Source organism: Myxine glutinosa, chromosome 11 (assembly GCF_964187855.1).
Source record: "Myxine glutinosa chromosome 11, kmMyxGlut1.1, whole genome shotgun sequence".
Classification (NCBI taxonomy): Eukaryota; Metazoa; Chordata; class Myxini; order Myxiniformes; family Myxinidae; genus Myxine; species Myxine glutinosa.
Window position 1 is genome coordinate 121,923,474 of NC_136271.1, and position 17,065 is coordinate 121,940,538.

The 17,065-nt window shown below is 48.0% G+C and overlaps 1 long non-coding RNA gene across 1 annotated transcript; it reads right to left on the reverse strand.

Moving 5' to 3' along the window:
- Positions 1-15,419: 15,419 nt before the first annotated feature.
- On the reverse strand, positions 15,420-16,989 carry LOC137436279 (uncharacterized). The gene is made up of 2 exons (XR_013620928.1): positions 16,854-16,989; positions 15,420-16,375 (listed from the first exon to the last, which is right to left on the reverse strand). It is a non-coding gene; the product is annotated as an uncharacterized LOC137436279 (long non-coding RNA).
- Between the last annotated feature and the right edge of the window lie 76 nt (positions 16,990-17,065).

A 17,065-nucleotide genomic window follows, 5' to 3' on the forward strand; every position in this document is an offset into this window, starting at 1 on the left:
CCTTGTGTGAAGGTTAACAGGTGTTAACAATAGTCACCATGGAGTTTGACGCAGAGAAGTTTGCAGTGACCCCTAGTGAAGCACAGTTCAGAGCGTTAGTAAAATCGGACCTATGGAAATTGGCCAAACATTTTAGCGTGGAGGTCCGAACTAATATGAAGAAGGCAGAGATGCAGACAGTGGTGATACAATCTATGGTGGGATTAGGAACATGGGAAGAGGTAGCCTGGGATTGGTTACCCGAGGAGCAAGAAAATGTGGAGCTCCGGAAACTGGAGATGCAATTACAGAGCCAGGAAAGGGAAAAAGCAGAGGAAAGGAAAGCAGAAAAGGAAAGAGCAGAACAGGAAAGAGAACTCCAGGAGAGGTTAAAAGCAGAGGAAAGGAAAGCAGAAGAGAGAAGAGAAGAGAAACAAGCAGAGGAAAGGGGAGTGGAACGAGAACTCCAGGAAAGGTTAAAAGCAGAGGAAAGGAAAGCAGAAAAGGAAAGAGCAGCACAGGAAGAGAGAAGAGAAGAGAAACAAGCAGCGGAAAGGAGAGCTGCAAGGGAACTCGAAGCAGACGAGAGAAAAGCCGACAGGGAGTTAAAGGACCGTGAAATGGCGCTTCAGCAGGAAATTAGACTCAAGGAGCTGGATGTAATGAAAGAACGGGGAGAGGTACCATCCATGCCGACTGGTTCGACACCAAGTCAGAACACCTGGGATGTTGGCAGACATGTGAGGCTGGTTCCACCCTTCAATGAAAAGGAGGTAGCCAATTTTTTTTCACTTTGAGAAGGTGGCTCAACTGTTAAACTGGCCTGAGGAGTCCTGTACCATATTAGTGCAAAGTGTTCTGGTGGGTGAAGCTCAAGATATTTATTCGGCTTTACCGATTGACCAATGTGCAGATTATGAGATTTTGAAGAAAAACATTCTCAAGGCCTATGAATTGGTCCCGGAAGCTTACCGGCAAAAATTCCGGAATGCCAGGAGGAGGGAGAGTGAGACCCATGTGGAGTTTTCCAGATTGAAAGAAACCATGTTTGATAGGTGGTGTGATGCAAAAGGAGTTGGGAAAGACTTCGAACGATTGCGACAATTGATCCTGGTGGAGGAATTCCAACAGTGTGTCCATGAGGACATTAAAGTTCATCTGGAGGAAAGGAAAGTACCAAAGCTGTATGAGGCAGCAATCATGGCAGATGGCTATGCCTTAACACACAGGATGGGGTTCCACAAACCGAACTTCTCGCCCAGATCTAGCCAGGGGAGCTATGGTACATCAGGGGCGGAGAATGAAAATCCATGGGGGCGGCCTCGAGATGAAAATGAGGACCACTCTGACACCACGACTTCTAGAAATCAGAAGACTGCGGTTCCAAGACAGACCTATCGTCCGGGGGGCTCGAGGCAGACCGCCGCCCCCATGCCTTGGCTGACCACGAGGTTCTCCTCCGGGCCTACTTGCACTTTTTGCCATAAACCTGGACACTTGATGTCCAACTGGTATGCTCTGGGAAAGGAAAATCAGGAGCGGAGTTCGACTAGTACGACTCCAAATGCAATGGCCATTGTGAGAAATCGCCCTCAAAAGGGTTACCAACCATTTATTTCAGAGGGGTTTGTGTTACTGGATGGAGCCTCGACTAACCGGAGACCTGTTAGGATATTGAGGGACACAGGAGCACATCAATCTTTAATGCTTGAAGGCATCTTGCCATGGCCCGAGGAGACGGCAACTGGGGATAGTGTTCGTTTACAGGGGATTGGTGGCTGTGTCAGTGCTCCACTTCATGTCATCCATTTGGAGTCCGATTTGGTGTCAGGACCAGTCACCGTCGGTTTACAAGCCACTCTTCCTGTAGAAAGAGTATCTTTTGTTATCGGGAATGATTTGGCCGGAGGCCAAGTTTCTGGTAACCCGATGTTTGTGGAAAAGCCTAGTAGGAAGCACCCTGAAGATAAGAGGAAATACCCTGAAACGAAGTGTCAGCACACGCACGTCAAGGATGGAGGCAATATTGGCAAGCTCTTTGTAGGGGGACTGAACTTCAAGACAAAGGAAGAGGTTCTGGAGTCTGCCTTCAGCAAATATGGACCGCTTTTGGAAGTGCTGCTGATAAAAGACAGGGAGACACAAAAGTCAAGAGTGTTTGGCTTTGTCACGTTTGAAAACTCAAAGGACGCCAGAGTTGCATAAAAGGATCTGAATAGCAAGGAGTTGGATGGTCGGACCATTACAGTAGGGAAGGCATTTCCTAGGGGTCGAGGGGGCTACAGAGGAGGACCACGGAGTAGTAGTGGCGGTGGCCGCAATCGATATTATTATGGAGGCTTCCAGAGTTATGGCAGCTCCCGAAGGAAGGATTATCAGAGCAGTGGCCGAGAAGGAGACCGCCATTCATGTGACTACAGTGACAAGCGGTCCAACCGTGATTGTTAGGAAAGTTAGAAAGAGTTGAAGCACTGAATGCTGCGGAGCAGCCGAGCCAAGATTCCTACACGGATTAACCGTGAACGCCACGTTCCTAAAGGCGTCCAGGTAGTGAACTTTCCTACACGGACTAACCGTGAACTCCACATTCCTAAAGGCGTCCAGGTTGTGAATATGTCCAGGCCTCACCACCCAACCACCATGGAACCTGGCCCTCAGCTCGGCCTACCAGAAAAAGTGCTATCGATTTGCTTGACTTTGGATTTTTGATCAACCCCTTAACCTTCATTCAAAAGAAACTAAAAGCAAAAATCAGAGGTTGATGAGATGGAGTTTGGCTTTTCAGGGGTAACTTGGAAACTGAACATGTAAAGGGCAGGGACAAGGTCGTTGCTGATGCTTTGTCCAGAGTGAATTAACTTTGGAAATCTCTGTAAGTTGTTCGAAGTTTTGTTGCTTTATTTTTGGGGAAACATTGATTACTTGTGTTGGTTGCAAGAATTTGCCTACAAAGAAAGTTTTCGCTGTGTTCAAACTTTCTTTCTTGAGGGGGGGGAAGTGTTACGGATTCGGCCCTAATTATTGTTGGTATTATTATTATTGTTGGTTCTCAGTAAGGGTTATTGTGGTTAAAAGGTTTAAAAGCGCTCATGACAAAAATGATGCAGGAAATCGGATAGGGCACCGGAAGAGGTGGAGCGAGGAGAGAAGAGCGCGTGAGTCAGAGGTGAAACGAGGCGTTTGGTAACAGCTCCGCACCCAGCGTGGTCGAGCGTCCATGGAGAGGGAACTTTGAGTCTTGGAAAGGGTTCTCGTGCAATCGTTGATATCGCTGGTGTCGGGGAAAAGCCTGCGAAGCCAGGCACAGGTGGGAGATTCTGGAGAATCTTCGCCTAGAGGCTGCGGCCCGAGGAAGAACCGACCGCCATTTCGGGGACCTCGCGCGTCGTTCGCGGACCCTGGGTTAGTCACGTCCGCTGGTCCCACCCTCCGGTGGTTTGCCGAGGATGTGTGTGTGCGACAGCGGCCTTTGAAGAATACGGTGCGGTTCGCGACTGCACGGTGTAGGTGCACGTTTGGATAGCGTCTTTGGGATGCCTCTTTCCACCGCCAATTGGAGTTGGCTGGGACCACGTGACGGTCCCCGCCTTACCTACATCTCCTTACCCGCCTCATCGCCATCGCCTCTTCGCCGGGAGCACCGTTGTGTTCTAGAGACATTGAGAAGGGCTCTGCTTCAGTCCCTGGGGGTGCCGTGAGTCTGAGCTAGGGTACCATCTTAAGATTGGATTGCAGGGTTGATTGCCCCCATTGTTATATGGTGCTTTTTGTGTGGTTTTAATATATTGTTTGTTCATAACCCTTGGTGTGGTTTCATTATTGGTTAATTTCAACCAAGGATAACATATCTTTCTGCCGTGGACCCTCTCGGGGTTCGGAGGTTTACCGAGACCAGGGGATAGGGGAGGACCCCGTAACACTATCCCGCCTTCCAAGTCCACTCAATACAATGACAATTGACTTGGACCTGCGTGTTGACTTGGTCCGTTTCTCTTCTGAGAAGTTGTCTCAGCTACAACAGGAAACACTTCGTGATTCTGACCTGAGTCAACTTCGAGACTTTATCAGTGGATGACCAGACCATCTGAAGGACCTCCCAGAGGCTCTAAGGACATACTGGAGTTTTCTGGATGAGCTGTCAATTGAAAATGGCGTAATTCTTAAAGGAGAGAGAGGAAATTTAATTTGCATTAATCAAATAAGAGTAGGCCCAAACTTCCCTTCAAAAGCGGTGCGAGTGGTGTTCTAACTCCCCACCAGCTGCCATTGGCCATGCGGTCGGGCCGAGGAAGAAGGGGGAGGAGCCACCAGAACAAGGTGTGGCACGTCAGCTTGTCATCGGAGGTGGAGTCAGCAAGCCCTTACCGGCCAACCAGCACCGCGGTGAGCCAACCGGTAGGCAGGTCATCAGAGCTGGCGGCTTGATTTCGAACACAGCAATAAAGGCGGGCATGGGGGACTGCTTAGGCAGATGAGTGATCCAGCCGAACTGAAGAAGGAGAGAAGACAAGGTACAAGTTGGATGAGTTGGAAGAGAGTTGAACGAAGAAGGCAGAGAGAGACGAAGCTGCGCGGAGCTCTGTGACAAGCTGCTTCAAAAAGCCATACCGCGTGAAACGACTACGTGTACCTGCCGCTGGCTGCTCGCTTCTAGCCCGGAGCGTGGACCTGGAGCGGACCTCCTTGCTGTGCCCTGCCGAACTTTCCAGCCCTGTTGTCCCACCTGGACCTTCTCCTTCTTCCAGTGATTCCTGCCTGCTATTCCCCTTTCGTGTAAGTCTGTTGTCTGTCCTTTTTGTTGTCTGGGATATAATATAAGACTGTTTTAAGGCTTGCCCTGTGTCTTCTTCTTCTTCTGTATATTGCTTTCGTTTCACCTTTGGTTTCTTTGGTTTTGTAAATAATTAATAAATGTCTGTTATTTCTTACCCTTTTGGTTTCATTCTTCCCCGATCGCTTTAGTCTTTTCCCGATTGAGTACCTGTGGCACGATTTGGCCAACGCTTTATAATCAGGTTAGTCTTTTGTTAACGGCCTGAGTCGTGGCTCGCTTTGCTCAGCGTGTCCATTACAGTCGCAGCTCAGGCGGGGCTCATTTCCTCGCTTACCGGAAGGTGCTGGTACTTAGGTCATAGGAATAATTGGCCTACTACCCTATTCAGCGCTGACCGGAAGTGGCGAGATAGTTCCAGGACTCGGACGGCCAGCTTAAAAGACGAGGGGATTAAACCCCCCTCGGTAAGGGGAGTGCCGAAACCGAGATCCGTAACAATATTATAATATATATATATATATATATATATATATATATATATATATATATATATATATATATATATATATATACATACTAGCTGAGGTACCCGGCTTCGCCCGGGTTGAATAAGAATAAGACAAATATATGATGAAAAGAACATGTATATTTTAGAGCAATATCACTACATTTCCTACATGACGTTTTGTCAATTTTCAATTTCTCAAAACCTCTTGGTATACAACATTTCTGGTTTTCTTACTTGGTGCCAAGACATAAGATTGCTTGGTTTTCCAACCCTCAAGCAGCCCACGTACAGCTGGCCATGGGAAGTACCCGGCATTGCCGGGCGGGGGAAGGGAGGGGAGGAGGATGGGGAGGGGAGGGGAACGGGGGAGGAGGGGAGAAGACGGGGGGAGGGGAGAAGAGGGGGGAGGGGAGAAGAGGAGCGAGGGGGAGGAGAGGGGAGAAGGGGAGGGAGGGGGAGGAGGAGGGGGGAGAGGGGGGGGGAGTGGAGAGGGTGGGGGGGAGGAGGAGAGGAGAGGGTGGGGGGGAGGGGAGGCGAGGGTGGGGGGAGGGGAGGAGAGGGTGGGGGGGAGGGGAGGAGTGTGGGGGGGAGGGGAGGAGTGGGGGGGAGAGGAGGAGTGGGGGGGAAGGGGGAGGTGGGGGGGAGGGGAGGAGTGGGGGGGGGAGGGGAGGAGTGGGGGGGAGGGGAGAAGAGCGGGAGAGGGGAGAAGAGGGGGGGAGGGGAGAAGAGGAGAGGGGAGAAGAGGAGGGAGGGGGAGGAGGCGAGGGGAGGGGGAGAAGGCGAGGGGAGGGGGAAAGGGGAACGGCTAGCTTGGCAAGCGATAGCAGGATTTTTACTTTTATTTTTACCTCAATGAGGGCTATATAATTATATAGTCCGGGCTTGGAGCCTTCAAGTTCAACATAAATTTTTTTAATGAAAAAAATGCAGATGTATAACAATCCACCAATGCAAGTTCAGAAATGTATGCAGATCCTTTACTTTGCGATACAAACGCAATTCCTGCCATTTACACTCACGATCAAGGCCTCCAGAGTGATCGCGCCTCTTCTTCCTCCTTCAACTTCGTCTCACTTCTTTCACTCAAAATGCACGAAATTCTGCCGCATGAAATTATGTAGAGGCCTCGTTGGGGTAGATAAGGAAGGCGTTGTAACAGAAGAATCAAAATAAACGTAGAAGCACAAAAGGAAATTGGAGCTATTCTGGACCCACAGCCAAACCCGACAAACCATTGCAATACACCCCGAACGTCGGCGCCGCCACAAACTACACCATGGAATTTCAGCTGGCGCGGTTTTTTTAAACCATTGATATTAAAATAAAACGTAGCCTAAAACCACCGGGATTTTATGCTGATTCCGAATCTGTGTCTAAAACTTTTCTCCGATGTGTAGTTCTTGAGTTTTAAGCGGACATCCAGACAGACACACATATACACACACACACACACACACACAGACACTCCTCCTTTAACTTTATATATAGAGATAGATATATATATATATATATATATATATATATATATATATATATATATATATATATATATATATATATATATAATTATATATATATACATATATATATATATATATATATATATATATATATATATATATATATATATTGTTGTGGATATGAGGATTGTATTTTTTTTATTGTGTGTTTTATTAATATTGCTTGATTCTGGACCCTCCTGCCTCCAGTGTTGTGTAAAGGTCAAAGGGCATCCCATAATTAGTCCATAAAGCATACACGTCAGCCAATCATAGATTTCCCCCTGGTTGATAGTTATATCTTCATTATGTGTATTAGGGTAAGGCCTTGTCTCCCATTAAGGTGACACTCCATTGCACCAAGTGAAATAGAGTAGATTCCTTTCACTTTCCCCTTTCATCATTGCCAAGCCTCGATTGCCAATTACATCCCCTCCAAAACCACCATTGATCATGTGCTCAGGTCGGGGAAGACGGGCGTGCCCGCCCGTCATCATCAAGGGCGGAGCCAGAGGGTCGCGCGACCAACCAGGGCCGAGGTGAGCACACCGAGGGGCGTGTCCTAAAGGCCGGCGGCTTGATCGCCGGAGGCGCTATAAAAGCGCGCGCGCAAGGTACTGCGTGAGATCATCCAGCAGCGATTCTTGTCCAAAAGAGATCATCCAGAACGATCATCCAGGGAAGCACACAGCCTGCTATTCGTCGCCTTGCTCGCCAAAGTTGGACCAAGCAAGAGAGTTGAGCAAGAAGCAAGCACGTTGTTCAGTTGTGTGGTTGGACCAGACGAGTCCTGGCAAAGCACGCGACGTCCACGCAGCAGGAGCAGCAGTCACAGCAGCTTCAGATACAGCAGCTTGATTTTATGGGATGAAAGGGGAAATGATGAAAGGGGAAAGCTTGGGGCCTGGACGGCAGTTTTGAGCGGGGCCGCGAAGGAACGGCGGCTGCCAAACGCGCCGATCGTGCTGCAGTACCGGTGGACCTTCCTCTCCCTCCAGCCATCCACCTCCCACCAGTCCTATCATCATTCCCCGCGTGAGTCTGTCTTTGTTTGTTCTGTCCCTGGGTATTTAATTAAGCTTGTATAAGGAATTTGCACTGTCTCTAATATCTTCTGTATATTATTTTCTTATCTTTCCTTCTCCTTGGTTTTTTTGAGCCTGTAAATAGTAAATAAATTAGATTCGCATTTCCAACCTTTTTGTCTTCTTCTTCTTCACATCCGTGTCACCTTAGTCTTTTCCCTATTGAATATCTGTGGCGCGATCCGGCCAACGTTCGGGAATCGGGTTAGTCGGGGTAACCGTTAGGGCTGCGGGGCCTCCGCTCGGCAAAACCAACATCTTATCCGCGGTCCGTAACAATTGGTGTCTGGGAGTTGAGATACGAGGCCCGAACCAAATTTTTAAAACATCTAAAAAAAAATTTGGTCAAAATTTGGAGCGGCCAAAATTTGTGTTGTTTTAAAGAAAAACCCGAATTTTGAAATCGCGCCATGGCTAGTCAAGGCGACGGGATGTCGGTGGGAGAGATAGACGGGGTAGAATCGACCCAGGACCTCGGGGAAATGTATGTGGAGGAGGGCAATGAGGAGGTGGTTGAGGAGGTTTCAGGCGCGCAAAATGGCGCCTTTGCGCACGCGGTTGCAGCGGCACCAAATTTAGCGGCGCCCGTGACCGTAGCAGCACCGGTGGATTTGAACCTTTTTATGGAACAAATAAAGGCCTTTATGGTTAAGTCGGGTGAAGAAATGGAAGACAGAAGGAGGGCTGATAGTGAGAAAATGGAAAGCAGAATGATGGGGGCAATGAGGGACGAAACGAGGGCTCAGAGTGAGCAATTGGGGGCAATGAGGGACGAAGCGAGGGGTACCAGTGCCCAAATAGGGAAGATAGACAGCAAATTTGAGGGGTTAGACAATAATTTTAAGGAATTAGACAAGAAATTTGAGGGGTTAGACAAGAAATTTGAGGGGTTAGACAATGGGATAGAAGGGGTGAAACATGGGTTAACGGGGGTGGAAAATAGAATGGCTGCCCAGGAGAATCAGATAGAGGGGATGAAAAATGGGTTAATGGGGTTAGAAAATAGGATGGAAGGCAAATTGCGGGAAGTAGGGGAGCAATCCGCCCGGGAAATCAAACAGATGGGGAACCAGATAGAGGAGGTGAAAATCGGGTTAGAAGGTAAATTGGATGCTCAGAGGGATGAATTGGGACAGATGAGGGTGGCATCTACTAAGGAGATGGAGGAGATGAAGGAGGAGATACGACGAGGTGTAAGCGAGGAGGTCTCGGGGGTACGCGAGGAGGTAAAGCGAGGCGAGAAGCGTATGGAAAAAGAGGTGAGAAATGGGACGGCAAAGTTACAAGGGGGCATAGAGGACCTGACGGAGGAGGTAGAACAGCTGACGGTGGGACAGGCGGAGTTAACGGAGCAGGTACAAAAGAACACTGCGGTACTAGGAGGGTTAAAAGCGACACAAAGAGACATCAAGGACGACTTGACAGCGACGAAGAGGCAATGTCAGATGGTACGTGAGGGACTGACAACGAGGTTGGACGAGGTGACAGAAGTAATGGAGATGAAGGACCGGGAGGTGAGGACGCACATAGAGACGGTCAAGGTAGCCTTAGAGGACGAGATTGAGGAGACGCACCGGGAGATAAAAGAGGTGAAGCAAAAGTTAAAGGAGGTGGAAGAGGGGGTGCGTGAAATTAAGAAGAGACGGACGGAAACTAAGAGAGAAATACAGGAGGAGGTGATGGAATATGTACAAGGTCGGTGCTCAAATCGTGATGATGTGCTCGCTAACCAAATAAAGAGTTTGCAGGTGGCGAAGGAGGTGCGGAGACGAGGTGCCAAGGTGAGTGGCGATATATTCGGAAATGCATATGATGTGAGGGGAGCTTCAGTCGGCTTGGGGATTGATTTGGATCCGGGTGTTCGTGAGAGGCCGTTGGTGAAGTGTGCGACAGGTACGGTGTGCGAAGGAAGAGGTGCGCGAGAATGTCCGACCATGGGGTGTGTGAGGAAAAAGTGCGCGCCGAGGAGTAAGTGCGCTGTCGAGAGTGAGTCGGTCGTAGCGCGTGTGCGAGGGAGCACATGGAAGCGTGGAGTGGGGAGTGTTACAGAGGATGTAACGAGAGAGTGTACACCTGTGGTGAGTGTTACAGAGGATGTAACGAGAGAGTGTACACCTGTGGTGAGTGTTACGGAGGAAGTAACGGGAGAGTGTGCGCAAGAGGATGCACGAGAAAGGTGTGTAACGGACGGGTGCATGAGGAAAGAGTGCGCTGTCAAAAGTAAGGATGAGTGCGCGACCGAGTGTGGAGGTGAGAGTAGTGAGAGTGACACGGAGCATGAGTTGGTTGTGGCAGGTGAGAGAGGATATACACCTGGAATGGAAGGATGCACACTTGGAATGGTAGAGCGGGTGTGGGAATGCACACTTGAGTTAGTAGTGAGGCACGTGGTTGGGTGTGCAAGTGAGAGCACACCTGTGGTTGTCACAGAGGAGGTGACCGAGAAGGGGGCGTGAAGAGGTGTGTTGGTGAGGTGTGCGAACGACGAGTGTGTGCAAAGGTGTGCGGTGGTCAGGTGTGTGACCAAGTCTGTGAGCAAAAGAACGAGTGCAATGACGAAGTATGCGGGGTGTACGGGCGGCGTTGGAGCACCGAGCTCGGTGAGGGTGAAAGGGGTAGCGTATGCGTGTGAGCATGCAGGTGAAGCATCAACGGTAACCGGGTTAGCGGTTAGAACGACATTTAGCCGAATCGGGCCCTCGGTGCGCGCCGAGCAGCTTCGCGTGCCGTGAGGACCAGCGGGGATCCGAACCACGGCGGTTTCAAAAGAACCGCCGTACGCGATCCACGCTGGGCCTCGCTCGGAACGGCCTCGTCCGTGCTCCACTAGGCGGAGCGGGCAGCCCGATCGGAAGGGTTGTCATGGCGACCCCGTTTTGTTGAGGCGTTCCGGCAGGTCGAGATCGGGCCATTGGATGGCTCCATGCCGAGGTGGTGCGTGGGATCTCAGCCCGGGTAAACCTCCTTCCCTGCACCGAGTGCCGGACGTATCCAGCCGCTGGCACCAAACAATCCGCATTCATTGCTCGGCTTTACGAAGCCGAGCTTTAGAAGTGAATTGGCGCACCGAGAGGCTCTAGTGAGTAGACGTGATGATGAGGATAGTGTTTTGGCCCCGAAATTAGAAAAAGCGAAATTTGATGATTGGCAAAGGATTGGCAGACCAACGATTGGGAGATGATTGGCAAATTTTTGATTTGTGGAATTTGGTGAGCAAAATTGGTAGTGGAAGATGCCCGATGTGGTGGGATGGCAACTCTGCCATCTCTCACATGAGGGGGCAAAGGAGCACTAGATTTATGGGGTTTATGGCAGTGTAAGCTCGGCGAGGGAGGGTTTGGATAATGTGTAGGGACCTAGAGATGACCTTAGGTAACGTTAAGATTAGGTAGTGACAATGATACCTGTAGTGGGGACGCAGGTAGATTAGTGTGGATGATAATGACGTGGTATGTGCTTAGTTTAAAGGGAAGACGGGGAGCACTAAGTTAGCAGGGCAACAGGTAGATTAGATGATGCCGTGTGTATGGTTAAAAGGTGTGATTGCACAGGTGTGCAACTGGACAGGTGTATGGAGCAGTGGTTGAGTGAGTGATTGTGATGTGAGTTGTATTGACCGAATGGTCCAGGAAGGAAGGAGGGTGCAGGTGGCACCAGGTAAGATTGCACAGGTGTGCAACTGCAGGTGAATGGAGAACAGGTGTATGGAATACATGGAGTGTGGAATATATGGAGTATTGGAATGGATGGTCGTGGAGTATGGTGGAAACTATGGAGTGGAGTGGATGGTGCGAAGGTGTGAATGGGGGAAGGATGGACCCCATCACGAATACCCGGGGAGGGTAGTTTAAGTGTTAGGTAGAGGGTATAGGTAAATTGTGGTTGGATATTGGCATCTGTGGTGCGGGTGAAAGAATGGTATTTGGATGGGTGCATTAGTGTTGTGGAAATGGCTGGGCGTGTAGCCTGTTAGTGTGTGTAGTTGGTTTGGGCACTCCACCACTGTGAGGATGTCGGCCAGGTGAGGCCGCAGGTGGGCTCTGGGAGCTGGTAGAGTTGTTGTGGATGGGGCCCGAGGATCCGGAGGACGGACCCGGGTAGCCCAGTGCCAGAGGGCACCGAGTGGGGTGACAGAGCCAGGACGGGCCTTCCCCAGGTAGATAGGTTAGGGTAAGGAGCAGGTAAGCTCGGAGGCAACTACAGTGGTGGAGGTGTGCAGGTGGGTAGACCTGCTGGGAGAGCTGCACGACCCAGCCCAGAAATTGTGCAAGGGCACAGGGAGATGAATCGGGGGAGTGAGACCTCAAATTGAGAAGCACCACAGTTTGGTCAATGAGAATTGGTTTTTAAAACCACATCGAGTAAGATTGCCAATGGTTTGGCAGGGAAAGACCCCGGGTAGTGTAAAGTGTGTTAAAGTCATTTAGAGGATAGTTAGGATTGAAGTCTCCTCGCACCATCTACATCCACTCACCTGGGATGATGTACCTCCACACCATGCCATGTTTTTATTATTTTTGATGCAAATGTTTGGAATGTGAGACGCATCATGACGTGGGTGTGACATTGTGCTTGATGTTCCATCTCTTCCTCCTTATGAGGATTGATGATGAATTGGGTGATGGCAAATTTTGGTTAGAGGGATTGTGGTGACGAATTTGGAATAGAAGAAATATGGGGAAGACGTGACAGTAGTGACGAATTTGTAAATGTGTAGATTTTTGTAAATATGGGGTAAGGGCAAGGGTAGAGTAGGTGACAGGGGGGGTGACGTACGGTAGGGACGAGCTTTTCTCACTTCGCTCTCCGTACGCACTTCGCCCTGCATTGCCTTGATTGATGTGTACCCTTGTGACCTTACCCCTCGCTCATCTGTCTGTCCCCCTTTTGTCTCCCACATGAGGACCTGTGCGCCACTGGGTGCCGAGGGGAGCGTGCGTGAGTCCGCCATTGTGCGCCCGGAACTCCCAGAACCAGCTGTCTGCATCGATGCACCACATTATGGACCACATGTCTGTGGCTGAGCACCACTTATGGACCCCATGGGTTGGGGCATGGCCCCTCTGCTGGAACCGGCCATGAAGGCCCGAGATCTTGCTGGCAGACCTTGGCCACAGGGCACCGATGCCCCACAGGTGAACCACACTAGTCGGCCCCTGTGGGCCATAAATAAATAAAAATGGACACGTGGGGTGCATTTCATTTTATGTTCCAATAGGCCGCCAGCAAAGAAAATGACAACATCTGGAAGAGAGCAATAGCCAGCAGAGGGAGCGGAAGAGCAAGAGACCACCAGCAGGGTTAGGGGTTGTTGTTTTTATTTTTATTCATGAACAATGATGACTGTGCACCGATGGGTGCTTTCAGGGTGCATTGATGCAGAGCAGACTGTCTCCCCCCCCCCCCCCCCAAAAGAACAATCACAGGTCCTGGGTTAGTTTTGTAAATAAAAGCAGAGCCATTGTAAATAATGCTCCCCACCGTCAGTGTATAGTTTGAAGACCATTCCGCAATTCGGTTAGCTGTGGGCGTGAGTCTGTTAGGTAGGGTGCAATGGAGCAGCGGGACATATTTATTTATGTTTTAAAACTGTCGCACTCAGGGTCAGGTTAAATGTAAAGGGAACTACACCTACGTGTCACACTAAGTTAAAGTTATAGGCCCGGAACGTGCCTAAGAGGAGGAGGGTGCAGTGTTGTGGATATGAGGATTGTATTTTTTTTATTGTGTGTTTCATTAATATTGCTTGATTCTGGACCCTCCTGCCTCCAGTGTTGTGTAAAGGTCAAAGGGCGTCCCATAATTAGTCCATAAAGCAAACACGTCAGCCAATCATAGATTTCCCCCTGGTTGATAGTTATATCTTTATTATGTGTATTAGGGTAAGGCCTTGTCTCCCATTAAGATGACACTCCATTGCACCAAGTGAAATAGAGTAGATTCCTTTCACTTTCCCCTTTCATCATTGCCAAGCCTCGATTGCCAATTACATCCCCTCCAAAACCACCATTGAACATGTGCTCGGGTCGGGGAAGACGGGCGTGCCCGCCCGTCGTCATCAAGGGCGGAGCCAGAGGGTCGCGCGACCAACCAGGGCCGAGGTGAGCACACTGAGGGGTGTGTCCTAAAGGCCGGCGGCTTGATCGCCGGAGGCGCTATAAAAGCGCGCGCGCAAGGTACTGCGTGAGATCATCCAGCAGCGATTCTTGTCCAAAAGAGATCATCCAGAAAGTTCATCCAGGGAAGCACACAGCCTGCTATTCGTCGCCTTGCTCGCCAAAGTTGGACCAAGCAAGAGAGTTGGGCAAGAAGCAAGCACGTTGTTCAGTTGTGTGGTTGGACCAGACGAGTCCTGGCAAAGCACGCGACGTCCACGCAGCAGGAGCAGCAGTCACAGCAGCTTCAGATACAGCAGCTTGGGGCCTGGACGGCAGTTTTGAGCGGGGCCCGCATAGGAACGGCGGCTGCCAAATGCGCCGATCGTGCTGCAGTACCGGTGGACCTTCCTCTCCCTCCAGCCATACACCTCCCGTCAGTCCTATCATCATTCCCCGCGTGAGTCTGTCTTTGTTTGTTCTGTCCCTGGGTATTTAATTAAGCTTGTATAAGGAATTTGCACTGTGTCTCTAATATCTTCTGTATATTATTTTCGTATCTTTCCTTCTCCTTGGTTTTTTTGAGCCTGTCAATAGTAAATAAATTAGATTCGTATTTCCAACCTTTTTGTCTTCTTCTTCTTCACATCCGTGTCGCCTTAGTCTTTTCCCTATTGAATATCTGTGGCGCGATCCGGCCAACGTTCGGGAATCGGGTTAGTCGGGGTAACTGTTAGGGCCGCGGGGCCTCCGCTCGGCAAAACCAACATCTTATCCGCGGTCCATAACAATATATATATATATATATATATATATATATATATATATATATATATATATATATATATATATATATATATAGGATTTAATATTGCTTTAATTTTATTATTTATAAATGTTTAAACTATTTATGATATATTAATCAGAAACACATAAACACGTTATGTAGGCATTACATTTATTTCTTTAATCAGGGCATTTACATGATAAATAAACTGGTTCCCAGTGAAAACAAAATTACCAGATATTTATTTAGACCTATTTCCACACTAAAAATATAGTATATCAGTATTATTTTAAATATCAGTATTTTTATGAATGCTGTAGCATTTCTCTAATAATACCCTTAGTTATAATAAACCGTCATGTAAAACACTCATAAGTTGATTGGACAAAGATCAATAATGACACTACAAGATAACTCACTTGGATTTAAATTGAGAGCTATATTTCATTTCATTTGCAAATGGGACCAATAACCTTAAAGATTAACTTTAGTCTTTTTAGTTCTATTTTCATATTTATAGAATTTTTCATTACATTGTATTTTTATTGTACTTCTATCATATTTTAAATGACATGCATCTCACCATGATGCCCAGTTGTCAAATAAAATCTATATATGTATGAAACAAGAGCATTGCACAGCCAACTAGCCAACTTGGTCTTCCAGGAAAAAGAAAACAAGAAAAATCGATATATTGACATGAACCTTTTAATAGTGAGACCAACCACATTATTAATAAATTACTAGCCGAAACCCGTGGAACATCCACGGAAGGGAGGATGTGGTGTATGGATAGAGTGTACCATTATGGATGGCATAGGGGATTTGCTTGTCCGAGTAAGAGTTAGGAAGAAAGATGAGAATGAAGAGTGCATATATGAACAACGATCGCCGACACCGGCACAAATGCATGCTCTGGATTGTCCACTCAGTGGACGGCTTGCTTTCGCCTTCGCCTGTCCAATCAGCAGACGGCTTGCTTCGCCTTCGCCCAGCAGACGCCAATACGATGGCGTCGTAAGATGGCGTCGTATCGGCAGTTAATCGGATGCTTTTGGGCCCCAACGTCGGCTAATTCAGATTTTTCGAGTATGGCTGTACATGATAAACAAAGAGTGCGGTTCGTAGATCGTAAATCCATTAGTGCCATGGGCATCGGGTCACTGGGTGCGGCGTAAAAGGGATAACAAAGTCGAGTCCTTACGCTATTATTATATAGATGTACAAATTAATATTCACATTGCTTGATTGCTGATATCAGTTTAAAAATTTATTTCTTCTCCTTAATATGATATTTCCTGTATACCAGGTGGTATAAATAATGACAATAATAATAACTAGACAGCTGTCACAAGGACAGTTACAAAATCTAACTCCACACTATGTGAGTGTGAAGTTATATTAATATTCAATTCAAAAAATATTCAAAATGTTCTACTCTCAAAATCAACTCACTTTAAACAGATGTGATGTGAAATTAAACACCGATGGAATCACCCCATCTCGGAGACGGACAATTTGACCCATCCGGTCAAAATTCTCGGACTCAAAATGGTCACTGCAGAGGACGCTGTACTTGGTTGCCTTGAACCATTCTCTCTTGAGGGCTACTTCCCACAATCTCTTTTGGTGTGCATCTGACGGAAACCTGCATTAAGAAAAAAATTATATAACTGTATTTCTATGAAATTTATTTTTGACATAATTATCAACTCACTAATTCATTAATGCATTTCCAACAGTGCTTGGTCTGGAAACAGGACCCTCTAGAACCTTTCATAGACTATTTGTTATGTTTTTATAGGACAATCTCCAGGAATAACCCATTATCATGTGACAAAACTAGTCAAATTGCGAAACTCGTACACAAAGAATCTACAAATAACACCCAGCTCTCCAAATTAAGAAATAACACCTAGCTCCAACTTAACACAGTTAGCATAAACTACAGAATATATTTTTGTTACTGTTAGTCAGGGAATGACTGAGCTGCTGTCAAACTGCCGTTTTCTATTGACACTGACAGGACAGTACTGTTGACAAGTGTGGTGGATGTATGGCAACACATAGCTAGCGGGAAACTTCCACTAAAATTAACGTAAATACACCTGTAAAGCATGACTTACTTGTGGAATGTGATGCCTTTGTCCCTTGACTCCAATGTACGTTTATTTGTACAGCCGTACGCTGCACAAAATTGCGGCATTTCGCCGCTTTTAACTGCACCAGCGCGTCAGCTTTGAAGGACCTCCCCAAGATGGCGGACTTTTCTATGTATCCTGGGACTGGGAGTGTCGCGCGACATCTAGTGTTATATATATCCATGCATTATTCCTCT